At 39.9% G+C, this 19,696-nt stretch overlaps 1 protein-coding gene and 1 long non-coding RNA gene across 3 annotated transcripts in view; one reads left to right on the forward strand and one right to left on the reverse strand.

Annotated features, from left to right (window-relative positions):
* The window catches only part of LOC132429116 (uncharacterized), a 28,365-nt gene extending 19,861 nt beyond the window's left edge, over positions 1 to 8,504 (reverse strand). The window contains exons 1-3 of the long non-coding RNA XR_009520288.1: positions 8,374 to 8,504; positions 5,775 to 5,896; positions 3,957 to 4,087 (exon numbers count right to left, since the gene is read on the reverse strand). This is a non-coding gene — a long non-coding RNA (uncharacterized lncRNA). The remainder of the gene's footprint in view (positions 1 to 3,956; positions 4,088 to 5,774; positions 5,897 to 8,373) is intronic.
* A 394-nt stretch (positions 8,505 to 8,898) lies between these two features.
* The window catches only part of FAR1 (fatty acyl-CoA reductase 1), a 73,808-nt gene continuing 63,010 nt past the window's right edge, over positions 8,899 to 19,696 (forward strand). The window contains exons 1-2 of one of the 2 annotated variants that reach the window (XM_060018537.1): positions 8,910 to 9,002; positions 10,725 to 10,822. The gene's annotated coding sequence lies outside the window, so the exon portion shown is untranslated. Of the gene's footprint in view, positions 9,003 to 10,724; positions 10,823 to 19,696 lie in introns of both variants that reach the window. The other variant, XM_060018538.1, reaches the window with a different exon arrangement.

The following is a 19,696-nucleotide window of genomic DNA, read 5'->3' on the forward strand; positions in this document are numbered from 1 at the left end:
GCAAATGTTTAGTTGGTATTCAATGGCTACTTAACAGTCATTAAGTAATTAGTCTTGGGAAAGCCACTTGTTTGTTAAGAACTCAAGTTTTCCTACTTGTGAAAGACAGAGGGGATGGGCAAAGTGAGACTTAGACCAGTTCTGAAATAGTGTGGATATAAATGAATGCAGAGCATTTAGAGTTGAGTCATGAAAACAATGAATGATCAGATAAATTTTAAGAGACAATGTTGCACAGTGGAAGGGCACAGGCTTTGGAATTAGGCACACCTGGTTAGAATTCCCAGCTCCACTACTCAGTTATGTGCTCTTAGGCAATGAAATTAAATTTCCCAGTCTTCCACTTCTTCCCTGTAAAATGGAGACAATAGCTACCTGTTGCGGGGTTCGGAAATAATACCTATAAAGTCTTTGGCATGTTAGTATACCTTTAAAAAACAGAAGACATTATTATTGGTTCTGAGAAGTCTTTCATTCTATTTTTTCCCCCTTAGGAGTTTAACAGTCGTAAAGGTAAGAGTTTAGATAAGGTTTACCATGTGCCGGAAACTGTGATAAAAAGCTTAAAAATATTAACTCATTCAGCTTGATAGCACCCCTATGAGGTAAGTGCTATTACTGTCAGTACCCCCAGGGAACTGAGGCACAGAGGGTAAGTAACTTGCCCAGGGTCACACACATAGTAAGTCGTAGTGCTTCGATTCTACACCCAGGTGTTCAGAGTCAGGACTGTTAATCACTGCTCTATTCTTCTCAAGCCAAGCACTGACTAATTTATTAGAAAAAACCTACAATTGGCTGCTCTAATAAATATCATAACAGAGTGGTTAAATGGCTCTTTTATGGAGAACCTAATCTGCGCACTGTTCTCTGATCTGGAGAATAAGTGATTAGGAACTGAGTTAAATATAAGTTTTATTTCCTTAAGAGTCATACACGTGTGTCACATACATGTGTGACAGATTTTTTTTACACATAGATGTGGTTTGCTGTCTGAGGTTCTCCCAGTTCAGGCCCTTTGTTTCAACTGTTTCTGGGAAGAGGGCTTTCCCTAGAAGCTCAAGGGTGAGCTGATACTGATCTCAGAGACTTTAGGCACAGTTCTCAAAAAGCACCACCCAGAGAGCAGGACATAGGGGAGACAGAGTCTGTGGTTTACACCTTGAACATGCTGTGATGTTCTAATACAGATAATGAACTAGTGATTCCCACTTCTGGGCATCTGAAGCAGCTCGGTTCTGACTAATGTGCAAAGAGAGTAAATCCCTAAAAAAGAAAGAAAAAGAAAAAAAGAATAATTTCCAGGTCTCAGGGTCCTACTGAGTTACTACTGCCCCCAAAGTGAGCTCCAAACAATGACAATGCCACCCACAAAAGAAGGGCAAATGACCACCAAATCAGTTGTGGGAAGAAACTGGCCAGCAAGATGGTTACTTCTTTCCACAGTGACACTTGGAAAAAAGACAGCAGATGGTATTTAAAGAAATGTTACAAATACTGTTCCTCTTCCTCCCAATACCTGTGAGTCAGGTAACACCAGAACACTGTTAGCAATAAACAGGGTCTGGAGGAGACACTTGAGAATGTAGGGAAGGTAAAATTTTACCTCTACCTCCTTAGGGGTTTTCAGCTGGGCCTGAGAATTAAACTGACATAAGACAGGAGAAATGTATACAAATTTATATGTTTTACGTGACACGGGGGCTCTGACAAGAAAATGAAGACGCAAAGAAATGGCAAAACCTACAGGCTTTTACATTAGGTTGAACAAAGAGAGGAAATTGTGGGAAAGTAACTAAATTATATGGGGAGGTTAAAGGAAGATAAGAATTAACAGTTCGGTTTATACAGGATTCTTTCAGCTTTGATTCCCCATTGAAGAATGTTTCTTTCTTCTGGTATAGGAAGGGTATCTTTCACCTGGGAGATTTTATCTCCTGTTTTCAGGAAGAAATGGGGAGATTAGAAGGCTGTTTTGGCATCTGCTATTCTTTCAAGTGCCTTTAGTTCAAAATAATCCTTATGTCACAGTAGCATATTTTGGGGTGGTATATTCTGCCACTTTTTATTCCTCCCCTGTGAAACTTCACCCCAAAGATTCATAGTGCAGAATCTGAGCTTGCAGATTATTCTGTTTCTCCTCGAATTAGTCTTGAGAATAGGTCAGTTTATTTGAACAGTTGTGTCTTAGTTAAAGAGGCAGTGGTGCAGGTGAGAGCAGTAGCTCATCTAAGTTAGATCTCCATATGATGTGAACAATCAGGCATTTAGTGAGAGTTTTTTTTGTTTGTTTGTTTTGTTTTTTTGTGGTACGCAGGCCTCTCACTGTTGTGGCCTCTCCCGTTGCAGAGCACAGGCTACGGACACGCAGTCTCAGCGGCCATGGCTCACGGGCCTAGCCACTCCGCAGCATGTGGGATCTTCCCAGACCGGGGCACGAACCAGTGTCCCCTGCATCGGCAGGCGGACTCTCAACCACTGCGCCACCAGGGAAGCCCTCTCCAACTTTTTTAATGTACTGCTGTGTTTGACATGCATCAAGCAATTTATTTTTACTATACGTCCTGATTTTAAATTGAGTTTAAAATTTTACAATCTTAAACATCTAGTAGAGATAACATAAATTCATTTGACTAGTAAACCCAAATAGAATAAGTGCTATGTTTTCATTATATTTACTGTTGACAACTCTGAAGACATGACTTAAACAAGCTTTTATCCCAGATCCTGTGAACCTGAGAAACATTTGGGTTAGTTTCTATATTTCTGAGAGTTTTAGGAATACTTTATATAAGCATTTATTTTTTTAAACCAATTAAATAGAACTCTTTTACAGAGTAATTTTGGCAGTATCATCCAGAGGTAGAAAAATATTACATGTATACATAGACATATAGAGACATATACAAAAAGAGATCTTACAGTTTTCATTTTAAACCTTAGCCCTGAGTTAGGTATAAATATAGAAACACAAAATTTACTAACTTATACAAGAGTTATTTTCATCTTATTAATTTTTTCCTTTCAATTTGACCTTCCCATAGGTAACAGTAGGATAATTGTATAGGGTGGGAGCTCTCTAAAAAATCCTTTTAGATATAGAAGTCCAAATATTCAAGAGTATACCTATTTTAATTATGACTCAAAACCAATAAGCCTTTTATGGCTTAGCCACAGACATGAGAGGCATCCCCAAAGACAGTACAAAAGACGCAGCCCTCCCAAAATCCAGAAAGTTCACTCCCAGAGTTAGCCTAAGAATGCAAAGAGCTTTACTGTCACAGGCAGTAAGAATAGTGTTTGTGAAACTGGTGTCTCTTGTTTCCTACAGGAACTTGAAATGTCTCCAGCTATAGACCAGCTCATTTGTGGCATCGGGTGGGTGACATTAGGATAAGGGCTTCCTAGCACTATGAAGACAACAAAGGTCAGACAACCAAGGCTTCTTATGGACTGGAATCTCTCAAGACAAACTGGAATCTCTCTTAAGACACACTTCTCTGAGAGGTGGCAAGGATGGACAAAGAGAATGCTGCTTGTCATTTTGTGTCTTGATTTCCACCCTGTCTGGCTCGTTACCTGACTCAAGCCAATACTTGTACTGTCCAGTCCAGCTGGTGGAGACCAGAGAGAATATTTTCCCTGGTCACAAAGCCAAGCTCTGAAGATGTGAAACAAGATGAATGGTGCAGCTCATTTTATGATTTTCCTCCTTATGACAAGCACCACTAAAGACAGAGACAAAGAAACAAAGACTAGGAGGCTGTGGATTATCACGAATGGGTACTCAGAACCAAATACAAAGGTCACAACTCAAAGAACTAAGTTTTACATACTTTTTCTCCTGCCAAGCTACATTTAGAAAGGGAAAAAGATAAGGAGAGACTTTCATTATTCTTGCTTTGGTTGGGCCATGCAGGCAGAGATCTAAGGGACTGATGTGTAAGAATTCTTACCTTCTGCTGGCTTTTTGTCAGCTGTCCCAGGATCTCTCAGTGTCCCAACCATTGAAATCCCAACCTCATAACCAGAAACTGTAGGGGAGGCAAATTTTTACCTCTATCTTCTTAAGGTTTTTTGGCTGGGCCTGAGAATTAAATTGGCATAAAACAGATTAACAGTAGAACTGTATACACATTTATGTTAAATGAAGACTCAAAGAAATGGCAAAATCTACAGGCTTTTATACTAGGTTGAACAAATAAAGGCAATTGTGAAAAAGTAAATTATATGGGGAGGCTAAAGGAAGATACGAATTATTTTAACAAAGTCTATGTATACAGGATACTCGGCTTTGATTTGCCACTGAAGAATGTTTCTTTTCTTCTGGTATAAGAGCATCCTTCACATGGGAGCTTTTATCTCCTGTTTTCAGGAAGAAAAGGGGAGCTTAGAAGGCTCTTCTTGCATCTGCTGTTTCTTAGGTGACTTTAGCTCAAAGTAATCCTTATGCTAAAGTGGCATATTTTGGGGTGGCATATTCTGCCACTCTTCAAGAACCAGAAAGTTAGTGGTCAGGACACAAGGAATATTTTAGAAGAGCCAAGAACACAGCAGCTCCATTTTTGTTCCACGTAGATTAAAGCTGTTGAATAACTGAGGGTCAGATGATTCGCCTCCAGGTGAAAACCAAACTTATTTCACAGATCTCTAAAACACTCAGAACAGATACTGGGCATTAAGTTTCACCCTTCTTTTACAGATGAGGAAATGAAACCATAGAAACCTGTGTGTACTCGTTCAGACTGACAACTGATGTATTAGCAGAAATGTTAGAAACTTGGTAGAATTTTTTTGTTTGCTTTTTAATAACAAGCTTTAACAATATGTTTAAAGCAGACCAATTCTGGATGTCATAATTGAATACAGAACAAGGTAGAGATCACCAAATGAATTGCAGAGAGTAACTGTACTCACCAGAAATTTGGCTCTCTTGAGAAAAGCTGCCTGAAACTCTTTCTATGCTGTGCTCAGTCTATGCTATGAAAGTGAGCATCTCTGATGCATTCTAGACAGCAGTAATGGGCTCTTCACTGCAACTACAAAGTTGTGTTCCCTTTAGTTTTGTCAAAAGAAGTAGTTACTTTTAAATAGTTCACACTCTCCTTTGTCATGAAATCTGTAAAGATAAAGCATGGTGAAAAGAATTATTAACACCATGAGTTCCATGAGAGACGTACGTAAGATTCTGTGCTACTCATCGTGAGGAACACAAAGATGTATGGAGGAGAAGGCAAAATGACCAGATCTTGTTTTGGAGGAGGCAAATGTGGCATAGTAAAAAGATTATGGAATTTGCCATCAAATAGACCTAGATTTCAATCCCACTTCTGCCACCTAACAGATGTGTGACTTTGGGCAAATTACTTGTCTCATTGAGCCTCAATTTTCCCTTCTACAAAATTCAGATGAATAGATGAACATTTGCATAGGGTTGTTGTAAAGATGGAGTGAAGAACCTCAACAAAACTATGTTTAATGAGACATTGACAGAACAATATATCATATGAGTTAGAAAATGACACATGCCATGAGAAAAGTATTTCCTCAGAGCAGGAAGAGGTACTGTTTGCATAAAAAAGTTAATGCTTGACCTTACTTGACTTCTGTTTTTAAAGAAGTTATGGAAGTCTGAGGGAATGCACAAATAGCTATAACTAGTTTATGAGTAACATATGTGTTTTTGGTGTCTATTCCTATTTATTTTCTCAGTAATGTATGGTATCCTTTGGCTGTAAACTATAGTAATACATTTTTGGCTTGGTATAATTTACCTTCATTTACAGAACTGTGTTTCTGTAGCAAGAATCAAAAGTATATACAGGTGTTCCATACGTGAATAAAATTACAATGTAGTAGATTCCAATATATGGCAGCCCAATTTTCGAGGCTCTTGCTGAAAAGAGATGGGAAAAGCATTGAATGAATTATTACTTTTTTTTGGTATTACTATATTTTAAGTGTTAGACTCTGGGCAAAATCCTTCATTACCTTTTGTGAAGACTATTAGTCACTTTTTATAGATACATGACTTGGAATTCACGTACAAATGGTGGTGCACTGCAAGGGACATGAGCCACACAACATGCCCATGAGACTGTACCATCTTGGATAGTAAACCGTTGTTTTAATTTTAAGTCCTCTTCCAGAATGCATGCTGCCCATCTGTGGGGGGTCTCTGCTGGAGGGACATGTTACATACACATCGACTTGAATCAAATGAATGCCTTTAAGCTTGCAACCCTAAAGTTATTTTTGAAAGTCATAATGTATTCATTAAGCAATTACTTAATTTCTTCACATGTTTTTCTCAGAACTAAGTATTAATTTATATATTTATATATAGCTATTATATTGTTATATTTACATATAACTATTTTTAAAAAATGAAGGTATTTGCACAAAAATTTAAAAATTTGTAATGAAAGTACTCTCCAGAAATAGTGCCTAATTGCTTATGGTATGGTGATAAACCTTAGCAGTGGTTAACTTAGCTCTGTATCTTCTAAGAAGATGCCCCTAAATTCCCTAGGCTGGGTTAGATCCTTTTTATATATATTCTCTCATCCTTCATTATAATGGAATTATCTGTTTATGTCTGCCTCCCTATTACACCCTATACTCTGTGGGAAATACTGTCTTACCTAACTTTATGTGCCTAGTTCAGGGACAAGTACTTTAAACAAAGGTATTTATCAGAAATGAACAACTTAATGACTGAGTTAATAAACACGAATCCTGTAATCTTTAACTTGTTTTGCTGCTGATGCCCTTCCACAGGCTAGCATTTGGCCCATAGTTCTTGTGGCTATTTTGGGAAGAATATTATTGACCTATAGCTAAGAAGTGTTTCATCTGACCTTGGATATTTCAGAATTTTGTTAATGGCCTGGGTTTTAGACACACATACATCTTGCCTAGCCTAGGGAAATGACTCATCCCTGAGGGTAGGCAGCTGTATTAGTTTTGTGTTCAGTGCCCTCTGCCAGGAATGACTGTATCGACAGCCTCAGTATCCGTGGGTTCCACATCTGTGAATTCAAATAACTGTGGATTGAAAATATTCAGAAAAAAAATTCTAGAAAAGTTCCAAAAAGCAAAAGTTTGAATTTGCTATTTGTCAGCAACTGTTTACCCAGCATTTACATTGTATTTACAACTACTTACATAGCATTTACATTGTATTAGGTATTATAAGTTAACTAGAGATGATTTAAAGAATGTGGGAGGATGTGCACAGTGGTTATGTTAGCAGTGGTTAACTTAATTCTGCATCTTCTAAGAAGATGCCCCTAAATTCCCTAGGCTGGGTAAGATCCTGTTTATATGTATTCCTTCATCCTGCATTATAGTGGAATTACCTGTTTATGTCTGTGTCCTTATTATATCCTATGCTCTGTGGAAAATACTATCTTACCTAACTTTATATGTCAAGTTCAGAAACAAAGATTCTTCACCATCTCACATAAGGAACATGAACATCTGTGGTTCTGGTATTTGTGGGGGGGCGGGGGGAGAGTGTGTCCTGGAACCAATTCCCCACGGATACAGAGGGTGACTGTACTTGGTGCTGGACTGTGAGCTCCTCCAAGGCAGAAGCCATGGTGTTCAAATGAAAGTAAAGTACGCAGCTCCGTAAACTTCTGTAGTTTCCAACTGGGTGCAGCACCATGGGTGCTTTAGTTCTGGTAACAGTGTCAGGCACTGAAACAGGCTCTAAATCCTCAGAGAAAAATCATTCTGAACCATCTTAGCTCACCCTTAAAGCACCAACCTGTGAGTGTTATTCACCGTGCCAGGAGCTTTCACTCACTTTAAATTCTCACAGTCCTTTTTTTCTTCCTCTGGTTTCTAGTTTTTGAACGATAGCTAAATCCTAGTGGGATTGTTTATACCATGGGTGTCCCATGGAGCCTACGGTTATGGTAATATTAGAGTTTTTCTCACAATCCTTTTATCATTTAAAAAATTGAGATATTATACATAAAGTGCGTTGAGTGAACTAATCTTAAGTGTACGACTCGGTGAAGTTTTATCTAGGCAGACACCACCTCGGTAACTACCACCCAGATCAAGAGGCAGAACGCTCCGAGCTTCCGTGAGGTTCCCTTGTGCCCTTTCCATTTCCCCTCCTCCCCCCCGCGAGATAACCATTATTCTAATTTCTCTCATCACGGATAAATTTTGTATGCAATTACTCTGGAAGCAGTGTTAAGTGGAAATATTTGACCCACAGTCCCGCGGGGCTGGACGAGACGCACGCTCGGCTCCCTCTCTATAGGGCACCCCGCGGAGGCTCCAGGGGACCACAGAGCCACGATTCCGCTCTCACCGACCCAAACCAGCCCCGCCAAGAGGCGCGTCGGGACTCACGAAGACAGCACGGGAGCACGCCACAATGGCTGCCAGCGGTCACCCGCGGCCGCCTCGCCGCATCTTCCCCACCTTTCCAGTGGACGCCGCTCCCAAGCGACGGGCAGCCCGGGTGTGGCCCTGGACGCGACCCGCCAGAACGCGAGCTGCCGGCGGGGGCGCTCGTGAGCTCGGGGTGTGGGGCGCGCGACCATTGGATGAACTTTCCCCGCGAGCTGGCCGGGAGCAGAGCCCACCTCCCGGCTCTCTCTCCGCCCTCCCATTGGCCGTTCGTGTCCCACCCGCGCCCGCTCCCGTCTCCTCCCGCCCGGATGGAAACGGGGTTGAGGGGGTGGGAGGCCGAAGCCAGGCGGAGGGTGAGCGGTCCTCCTAGTAAGGGGGCACTAGAGAGCCAATCAGGACAAGACGTGGAAAAGAGGCGCCGCGTTAGCCAGTCACATTCCGAGGTCCGTGTCGGGGCCGGCTGACGCGAGCGCGGGCCGCAGCCAATGGGCGTGCCACCGCCCGTTTGCTCTTCAGCGGCCGGTCGGGGGCGGTGGAAGAGCGAGTGAAGGGAGCGCGACGCCGACGGCGACAGAGCCCTCTCTGGACTGCCAGGAGGAAAGCGAGGCCCGAGCCTCTGCGTCTAGGTGAGAGGCGGGGACGCCGGGCGGGAGAGGCGGGCTGCGGGTCCCTCCTCGCCTGGCCGGGGCCACGGCTCTGGGAGCCGGGGAGGCAGGCCTGGCCGAGGCGGGGGCTACACCAGCTGCCCCGCCCCCGCCCACGGCTGCGTAGAGCGGGGGGTGCCCGCTTCTGCCCGGATGGTCTCTGCGAGGCTTGGCGGGGCCACCGCCCTCTGGAGAGCCGGGACTGAGAGCGGTGCCATAGGGGGGGCTTGGTTTGCAGACGCGGAGCCTGGGGGCGCCGCCTGGGGCGGTGAGACCGCGTAGAGGTGGCGAAGGTGGGGCGGAGTAGTTAACGGAGGAGCAGGTTTGTGCGCCTGAGGGTGGCAGTGAAAGGAGGCCTGTGATGGCAGGATTCTGGGTCTGGGGACGAAGAAAGTGATGGGAATAGGGTGATGCTCAGAAAAGGGTGCCCGGGGAGAAGGTGCGGAGCCGGGGCGTGTGGTTGGCCTCTTGGAAGTAGGCATTGATTGAGACTGGGGGGAAATCAGCTGGGAGTGAAGGGAGGACAGGCTTGGGACACGTGAATCTGGAGTAAGAGGCACTTACTAAAGCCGGAAGGTGACTGAGAGGCAGAGGTTTTAGGTGAGGTGTGGTTGGAGGCTGTTAGACTAGAAAGCGTTAGGTGGCCAGTTAGGAGAAAGTATCCGAGGAGCAAACGAGGTAGGTTTATGTATGGTAACTGAAGGGTGTGGATCTTTTATGAGTAAGTCAGCAAGAATAACTGTCGGTTTTGTCAGGTAGGAGTCAGTCAGCCAGGTCCATAGGTTCATTCACTACTCATCGATGGCCAAACTCTCAGACTTGTTAACTCTCACCGCTGAGGTTGATTGTCCTCCCTCCCCAACCCTCCTCCTTCCTCCCCAACCCTTCTCCCACCCGTGTGACAGTTCATCTCATTGTTTTGCCTCAGCAGCACACGAACTCATCTTCTCACAAGCTATGGCACAAATATTGTTTGCTTTTGATTGGATGGCAGTGAGGAATCGCTTAATTCTTATATCAAAAAAAAGTAGAATGTGTTAGTTTAAAGACAACATCACAGGATACTTTGCGAAAACGGCAATACAGGGGAGTTTCTCAAAAGTTATGTTTCATAAAAATGATGTAAGATCTCTTACAGTAACACAAGTAAGAGTGAACATAAGTACAATTGTCTTACTCTATAAGAATCAAGCATTTTGATGTAGAATTTGATTATGCATCATGCTTGTTGGGAAATTTTTCAGCCTTGGGAAGAGTTTTGTAGCTAAATAGGTTCAAAGTTCTTTTCACTTACAGGAAAGAAAAACGTGGTATCACTGCTACTACCTTTCTGTTTAAAGCTTTGGAAGTTTTATTTGCGGGGTATGGACAGAGGTTGGGGGCAGGGAAAAGATAGTAGAAAAGAAAATGGTCCATTACTACATTTCCATTGGATTTAAACAGGAGGAGGTGATACAACTGAGGTATTATTTCTGCCTGAGGATAGGACAAAAGGATTGTGAAGAGTTAAGTGCTTCTTTACCAACATGAAGTAGTATAGTGTTAAGGACAAAACCCAAAGAGGGCATTTGTCATATAGGATGTTTCCTAATTAACCAAATCAACAAAGCATTATAGGTAATGGACCATTCTTTAGGATGTAGAAATAGTTTTGTGGAAGTAATTTCTTGGTAATGCTATTCACTGATCACATTTTACTCTTAGTATAACAGAGTACCTAAGTGCTGAGGGGCTGAGGCGACTCGGAGCAGAGAAGTAATCTGAGTGGTGTGGAGTTAATCAGGGAAAGTTTCCTGGAAGAGGTGAGTGTTGAGCCATCTTTTGAACTAGGAGTTGGGACATGGGTTATTGCAAGATAAGAGGATGGCATTCCAGTAGTATGGACATGCTATAAGCAACTGTGGACAAGAGTGACAAATTAAAAATGGTTTTTAAGGAGGATTGAAGATTCGAATGAAGATCTTTTTAAAAATAATTTTATTTATTTATTTATTTTTGGCTGAGTTGGGTCTTCGTTGTTGCGCGCAGGCTTTCTCTAGTTGTGGTGCGCTGGGGCTACTCTTCTTTGTGATGCATGGGCTTCTCATTGCGGTGGCTTCTCTTGTTGTGGAGCACCGGCTATAGGTGTGCAGGCTTCAGTAGTTGTGGCACGTGGGCTCTAGAGCGCAGGCTCAGTAGTTGCTTGAGGCACACGGGCTTAGTTGCTCCGCAGCATGTGGGATCTTCCTGGACCAGGTTTTGAACATGTGTCCCCTGCATTGGCAGGTGGATTCTTAACCACTGCGCCACCAGGGAAGCCCATGAATGAAGATACAAAGGTGTAGAAATCAACTAAGTCTGTTGTTATAGCTTAGTTGATAAATGATGGTTTTGTATGGTGGCTAGGAGAGAAAAATTAGAATAGTTGATGATGGATTGGAGATAAGTGGTGAAGAGTACAAAAATGTTTTTTGATAGTTATGATAAGAGGAATATGGTGAAAGTAAATTAGGTTATTGAGAAGTAGATTTGGTGTTCAACCGTATATAATAATAAATTTTTTTTTTTTTTTTTTTTTTTTTTTTGCGGTACGCAAGCCTCTCACTGTTGTGGCCTCTGCCACCGTGGCATGTGGGATCTTCCCGGACCGGGGCATGAACCCGTGTCCCCTGTATCGGCAGGCAGACTCTCAATCACTGTGCCACCAGGGAAGCCCAATAATAAATATTTTTGATTCCTGTACTAGATTATGTTGATAATAATAGCAAAATTTATTGGGTGCAACTTTGTGCCAGAAACTGTTTTGACCTTTCCAAGCATCATCTTCCTTTGATTATCCCTACTTTATAAATGAGAGAACTGAGGTTCAGAAAGATTTAATTTAACCAAGGTAACACAACTAGTAGGTGGCAGGTCAGGGTTGGCAAAGTCAGTAAGTAAACGTAAATTGAGCATCTGCTTCATGCCAGGCATTGTGTTATTAAGTGCTAGGGATTCAAGGTTGACAAGCAAATTCAAAGTCAGGACTGAGCCATGTTTTAGAGATTGTCAGGAGTTAACAGAAGAGAGCCAGTGAAGAAATAGAAAAAGATTAGTTGGAGAGACTTTTGTAGACACTGAGGAATATACTGTTTAGGGAAACTTAGGATAGAGTTTTAAGAAAGAGGAAGTGATCATCAGCAAAATATGTAGATACTCAGAAGAGGAAAGATTGAGAAGAAACCATTGAGTTAAGTAAGGAAAAACAGTGTGAATTTGGTCTTAAGAAAGCCATAATGAGGATACTAACATATGGATTGGTAGTTAATTGTGTTTATTGGCAAGTGCTCTATACAAATTTAAAGTTTGGTATGATCATAATTATGGTCAAATTCATAGGAAAGATGTTGGTATGTCCTTTTGTAATATTTTAGTTATTGGCTGGTAAGATCATGGGTAGTTTAAAAATGCTGGTACTTTTTGTATTTTTCCAAGTTTAAAAAAAAGCATTGTTATTTTTATCATTAGTGGGGAAAAATCATTCAACTAAAATGAACTAATAGTGAGAGAATATGTGGGTGGTCTAGTCTGTACTATGTTTGGGGTAGGAGAGAAGATGGTCTTATTTCAGTGTCTACTGCATATGAGCCACTTTGCTAGGCACAGTCCCATCTTGGCAATGACTTGTTATTGTTGGAAACAACCTGAAACTACATTTGCTTAATCTGGGGGATCAGGTTACTAAAGCACCCTGAATCATGGAGATATGGTCTTGACTTTTCTGAACATTGTTTAATAAATGAATTTAAGGTTAAAAAAAACCAAACCAGTCGTACATTGAGTCATTTTAAATGTGTCTTTTTGACCTTATACCCTTCTCTCCTCCCACACGTAGGCTTATAGTTCCTCTCTTCAGTGGGTTTGTATTGGGCTTAGAGTCTCAGTTCAGTAAAGGCAGCATGAAAGTGCTGAGTTTACATATAACAAGTTTAACTTAAACACTTAAAATTTGTCATTGTTTTCTGTTCCCAGTTTGAAGAAGAAAAGAGAAATTTCAAGAAAATAAGCTTTTCTTATCAAATAATTATTCCAAAGGAAATTAGTAGTATTTGCCCTAGTAGTTAGTACAGATTTATTCCAATCTTATAAGTCAAGAATGGGACGTAGTTTTTAGTTTTAATTTCATTTGGTCCATAGGAATTGTGGAAGGAAACTTAATATTTCATCTAGGCACTGTACTATGTTCCTTAAATAAATTATTACATTTAATTCTCAGGCAATTCTCTAAGGTGGTTATCTTGTTTTATGAAGAGAATGAGATTTGGAGAAATTAGTAACTTCCCAAAGGCCAGAGAGCTAAGTGGCAGAGCTGGAGATTCCAGTTTGCTTTCTCTGACTCCAGAGCTCATGCATATGAGATGTATGGCAAAAAGGACTTGTTTATTAATACAGACAACTGAAAAAAATGCCACATAGCCTTAGGTATTTAGTAACTATTCGTTACTTTAGAAGATGGGACTCTTGCTCTGTGTGTTTGTGCCTGTGACATGGGGTCTTAAATGATAGTGATTTTTGTGTCTTATAGGGTGCGTTATATTTTATTGCTTTAGAGGTGTGTGTTTTCACATTTTAATATTTTTTGAAATGAAGATTTTACGGTGTCTATATTTTTTAAAAAATGTTTACAAAATGGATACTATGTCTTAAAGTCAAATGTGTCTCAGAATTAAGGAAGTGTGGTATGTGCATATAGTATTCATGTATAACTGTCTTAGCAGTTTGTTTGCATTTTCTACCCAGCCTCCTTCCTTTACTTAGTGTATTGCTTTTTTTTTTTAGTGTGGTAGAATACAGAATTGAAGTGTATATTAATAATAAAATAGTCATTCTCTTTAGGTAGTGAATATTACGGGGTAGGAGGAAGTTTTTTATGTAGAAAATTCACATTGCACTGTGAATGAGCAGATCTGAATTTTACTTTTGGTTTTGTTAGCAACTTGATGTGTAACTTGAGGCAAGTCACTTCCCCTCTCTGAGCTTTAGTTTCCTCATCTGTAGAATAGAGTGGGGAGGGGAACTTTTAGACCTGTCTAGCTTAAAGAAACTGTATGCCTTCTTTCTAATTAAAAATGTGAATGCCTTAGAGCCCTTTCTTAAAATACTGTATTTGTTGCTTTTTACTATTTTTTCTTTCCCTTTATCTCCCTTTCTTCCCTCCCTGCCCTTTTTCCCATGGATCCTTGAGGGTATTGTCAGATTCTTAATTTATTAGAGAGTATGAATTACTTTTTATATCCTCCATTTATCAAGACAGGGTATCTGAGAAAAGTAGGTAACCAGTAAGTAGTGAATGAATGAATATGTTTTATCTGGGTTAATAAAAGAATTGTTTAAATAAAATACCATCAAAGAGTTGTTGAAGTTTCATTGAAGGATAGTACTGCTGCCTTTCACATAAAGAATGAAATGTGTTTAGCAAAGTAACTGCTCTCTACTGGGCAGATGTACAAAGAGGAAAGCTCCTGCACCTGTCTTTAAGAAGCTCTCTGTTCTAATAGGCGAGGCCAATGTCTTTAAACTTTGTATTATGGAAAATTGCAAACATAAAAATATAATAATATGCATATCACCAGCTTTAACATTTTTCAACTTGTGGTCAATCTTGTTTTTTCTGTATCTCCACCCACTCCCCTCCTCCTTCTTAATTTTGAAACAAGTCCCTAGACATTTTTACCTGTTATTACCATACAGCATGATAAATGCAACAATAGACATGCTAATCTAAGTGAAGTGGAAATTTCTTCATATAAATATATTTGAGACTTGTATATTATACTGTTCTGAGCAAGAGAAATTAGATATAATAATCTACTGTAGGACAGGGATAAGTAGTTGGAGAGACTGAATATACATGTATAAAACAGAATGTAGCAACATAAGATCATATGCCAGTATTAGAGATTCTAAATGGGAAATGACATTGGTGGAGTGTGTGTGTGCATGTGTTTAAGTTTTAACTGTTTGACAGTTTTAAGATTGCTTTGAGATATCTAGTCTAGATCATTCTTGTTCTTTATGGAATTTTTGCCAAAAGTGTTGGCATGGCAGCCACATGAGTAATCCTTCTTGAATGTAAGGAATTCTTACCACTATATCTTATTATTTTGGAGTATTGACTTAAAAACTTTGAACTATTAACTGAGAATTAAAATCTTAAAATATATCCCATGATGCAGAGTCTTAGTCAAAGGTCATAAACTTCTTTGAGCATCTCAGAGCTTTGTGCTATCTCTTCTCCTCAGAAAAAATATACATATACACTTAGTTTTTCTAATAATTTCAGGAGGCTAATAATAAGACTTTCAAAACCCATTCAGATATCTTTGAAGGTTTACAGATTCTGGTTTAATAATCCATTCTTTAATGTATAGGCAGATAGCATACTGCTAAAATTCAACTTTATTTATTTCTTTGTGCTTTTCACCTTCTACATATAAGTGTTTTTGGTTTTTTTAACTTTAAACAATTTTTATTACACAAACGTTGTCACATAATTGGATATTGCGCTACTCTGTACACAATTATTCTTACTCTCCACAGAAAGGCTGCTTCTTAGCTTCTCATCTGTTGATGGCAATCACTAAAATCCTGATTTTAATAGAATAGTAGTAAAAATGCCTCAGTGATTTAAGTTGAAAGCAGTACATTGGTACATGGCTCTTATACTCATTTACCAGGAATGTGCAAATGTCTTTATTCAAAAATACAAAATAAATTATCTGTAGGTATGGACAATGACAGCAGTAAACCATTCAGTGTTGTCAACTGAAACCAGTAACTGATGGTTATAGTGATTTTCTTAAACATCAGCCAGCCTTTTCTTCAGTCATCTCCTTCAACTGACCTCTCTTAAAGTTATTGGTGAGGAACGCTGCCTTGAGCTTCCTTTCACATCTCATTAATGATGGTAAAGCACTATTCTAGGAATTAGGACATGCCACCTCCCATCCCACCTCCCATCCCACCCCCCATCCCACCCATTCCGCCCATTCCAGGATCCTTCTCTTCTTTAGGAATTTCTGTGACTACGACTTCTACTGTAGTTAACAGAGAGGCCACTCCAGCAGCATCCAGTAAGGCACTTCTTACAACCTTAGTTGGATCAGTGATTCCTTTTTCCACCATATTCACAAAATCTCCAAGCATAGCGTCATAACCAACTTCTGAAGAACTTTGCAAAATTTTCTCAACTATCAGTGATCCTTCGACACCTGCATTCTTAGCAGTGGTCATTGAAGGAATTTTGAGTCAAACAAGTGTTTTTCATTATTGAGTGAAATTATAAAATTCATTATGCAATGCCTAATTTTTTAAAAGACCAATTCTTAATTGCATTCTTGGGGGAAAACAAGCTGTAGCCAGTTTGAATATGTAGGAATGATTTTACCAAAGATTTTGGAATAAGTGTATGGAACTTTATATAATGGCTTCTATCCATCCTGAATTAAGATGAAGTAGAATATGATTTAAGAATGAATAAATACATAAATACCACTTTTTCAGAGGTAAAGGAAAATCTTCTTTGACCTCTCTTGCCCTTAAATAGTTAAGATCTGTGGAGGAAAGGATCTGTTAAAGTATTTTGAGGTTCACATTTGTGTTAAAACAACTCCTAGATATGATACACAGAGGCTTAGAAACATGTATTGGTCTGACAGAGGATTGATTCTCTGTAGAGCCCTGAGATCATAAGTGTTTATTGTCCATCTAGTTTGAAGGATGGGCCTAAATATATTTCTTAGAAGTATGGTTTTTTTTTTAACATCTTTATTGGAGTATAATTGCTTTACAATGGTGTGTTAGTTTCTGCTGTATAACAAAATGAATCAGCTATATGTATGCATATATCCCCATATCCCCTCCCTCTTGCGTCTGCCTCCCACCCTCCCTATCCCACCCCTGTAGGTGGTCACAAAGCACCGAGCTGATCTCCCCTTGCGATGCGCCTGCTTCCCACTAGCTATCGATTTTACATTTGGTAGTGTATATGTGTCAGTGCTACTCTTTCACTTTGTCCCAGCTTACCCTTCCCCCTCCTCGTGTCCTCAAGTCCATTCTCTACATCTGCATCTTTATTCCTGTCCTGCCCCTGGGTTCATCAGAACCTTTTTTTTTTTTTTTTAGATTCCATATATATGTGTTAGCATACGGTATTTGTTTTTCTCTTTTTGACTTACTTCATTCTGTATGACAGACTCTAGGTCCATCTACCTCACTACAAATAACTCAATTTCGTTTCTTTTTATGGCTGAGTAATATTCCATTGTATATATGTGCCACATCTTCTTTATCCATTTGTCAGTGGACACTTAGGTTGCTTCCATGTCCTGGCTATTGTAAATAGTGCTGCAGTGAACATTGTGGTACATGACTCTTTGAATTATGGTTTTATCAGGGTATATGCCCAGTAGTAGGATTGCTGGGTCGTATGGTAGTTCTATTTTTAGTTTTTTAAGGAACCTCCATACTGTTCTTCATAGTGGGTGTATCAATTTACATTCCCACCAACAGTGCAAGAGGGTTCCCTTTTCTCCACACTCTCTTCAGCATTTATTGTTTGAGGATTTTTTTTTTGATGATGGCCATTCTGACCAGTGTGAGGTGAGAAGTATGGGGTTTTAAAAATTTGTGGATTGTACCTAAAATATAATCGTAATAATGGTTATTAGCATAAGCAGAATCCTTAGGAGATAGGAACAGATCAGTTAGCTGCTAAATGAGACATTTGACTGCAGAGCAGAGCATAGGTTGTTTGAAGATCAGTGAATATTAGGTGTATGGCTTTAAAGTGATAACCTTGTGACCCATTGGAGTTAATAATTTTCTGAGTATCTAATGTATTACTAGGAAATAAACTTATTCTAATATACAGTAATACATAGACTTTGAGAGCTAGAAGAGGATTTATCCATCAGTGATTTAGCCTCCCCTTCAGTGAATTTTATGACTGATCAGAGCAATTAATTGACTTGCCCAAGGTCACGTGGTTAGTGGCAGTCACAACAGTGTAGTCTGTAGCTCTTATTTATCTTGGCTGTCTTTTTGTTCTGGATCTCAGTTTCTGGAGAAGGAAATATCTTGACAGAGTTTTTAGCATTGTGACTTTGATTCTCAATTGATAAATTGACTAAGAATTCGCTGGGCTTCTTAGATGCGTTAAGTCAGTTTCAGAGCTGGAAAGAGATTCTAAGAATCCACAAAGTCATCAAACACTTCCCTCCTGTTTTCTGTACCTTTCTATGCTTGACAGCATTTTGTTTGTTGCAAGCTTTACATAAGAACCTGGCAACGTTTTAAAGCTAGACCAGGAAGATTTTTGAGAAGAGGCTTTGTTATGGGATTCAGTTGTTTAAAGAGATTCCTGGAAGCTTCCTCCTCAAAACTAGAGACTGGAGGGATCATTGACATTCAAGTTCAGAGAAGTTTCTATTACTTCCACGAAGGGCTCTGATTCCAAGTCCTAATGCCACATTTGGTTGGTGTGGACCTGGTGACCAGGGAGAAGACCTGCGCCTATAGCTGGGGTAAAGACCTTTAGAACGGTGACCCTCCAGCTTTTTTAATCCCGGCCCTTTAGCTGGGTCATTCTTTAGCTCAGTAATTCCCATTTTCTAGTGGAGTAATAACAACTAAATTGTCAAGGTATAAGCATTTTGGGGGAGAGAGGGACTTTCTTCAGCAGTTAGGGAAATGGATGGTTCCTATTTGAATCACAAAAAATATACTTATCTTAAAGTCTAGACTAGTTAGAAAACTGTAGGTCTCAAATTCTAGTGATGGAATTATATAACACATTCTCCTGGTTTAATAAAACAACTAAAATGATAATAATTAAGCTCAACTTAATTAGAAGTAAGAATAATGATAATTGAAAACCATGACCAGTTTCACTGACAATGATTGATTGCTCCTCTTGAAAATTACAGAATTCCAGTTTTGAGTGTGCATATTTGGAGCATTGTGAGTTGCAGCAAGCAGAGTTATTAATTGTATACAAACTGAAGTTTTCGGTACATTCTAATAACATACTCATATTTGCAACTCTTAATAACTGGCTTTAGAGTTTATTCATAAGTAGCCTTGTGGATCAATGGAAGGTCATGCTTTCTAAATCATTTGTAGACCATGGGAGGTTTGGTCCATGTTTGTATAGTCATTACCTTAGAAGGCTGATGTGGCAATAATGAGCTTTTCAGGAGCATTGTTTCCCTAGCGGTGTTGGGAAATTGGTGAAAGCCCAGCCTTAAAAAGAGGTCAGATGAACCGGTTTGCAGGGCAGAAATTGAGACATAGATGTAGAGTACAAACGTATGGACACCAAGGGGGGAAAGCGGCGGGGGGGTGGTGGGGTGTGTGTGATGAATTGGGCGATTGGGATTGACATGTATACACTAATATGTATAACATGGATAACTAATAAGAACCTGCTGTATAAAAAAAAATTAAATTAAAAAAAGAGGTCTAGGAGTTTCTTTACCTCAGTACATTTTGTAGGTCTTTGATATGCTAATGCACTTTGTAGCTCTCCTGGTTGGGGATAAAATGTACAGCATCGCAGCCCCATTTACCACAATTTGGAAAATGCTGCCTTGGTGGACTAGAGCCTGTTTTTAGGTTCAGCCTTGGGAACAGATTCAGAAGGCTTCATAAGAAAGTGA

The sequence above is a fragment of the Delphinus delphis genome, chromosome 8 (assembly GCF_949987515.2).
Source record: "Delphinus delphis chromosome 8, mDelDel1.2, whole genome shotgun sequence".
In the NCBI taxonomy this organism is placed as follows: domain Eukaryota; kingdom Metazoa; phylum Chordata; class Mammalia; order Artiodactyla; family Delphinidae; genus Delphinus; species Delphinus delphis.